The sequence below is a fragment of the Ailuropoda melanoleuca genome, chromosome 14, assembly GCF_002007445.2.
Source record: "Ailuropoda melanoleuca isolate Jingjing chromosome 14, ASM200744v2, whole genome shotgun sequence".
NCBI classification, from domain to species: domain Eukaryota; kingdom Metazoa; phylum Chordata; class Mammalia; order Carnivora; family Ursidae; genus Ailuropoda; species Ailuropoda melanoleuca.
In genome coordinates this window covers 27,367,459-27,367,719 of record NC_048231.1, presented here as the reverse complement: position 1 = coordinate 27,367,719, position 261 = coordinate 27,367,459, and positions in this window count along the sequence as shown.

Here is a 261-nt window from a genome sequence, read left to right as displayed (position 1 = left end):
TACAGCACTTTACGGACCCCTTACCTGGAACCGAAATAATATCCCCCTCCCCTCATTTTTATTAAAAGCCTTGCTTTATTTGGAAACTCTTAAAATAAGCGGTCATATGATTAAAAAAAGCAGCGGCGCGCCCCCTCCCCGGCGGCCGGGCGCAGCTGTCCGCACCTCCCCCGCGCCCCGCCGCCTGCATTCCAACTCTCTGAGGTCACGGGCCGCCGCCGCCTCCCCGGATCCGCCCGGCCCAGGGGGAGGGACGCCCGG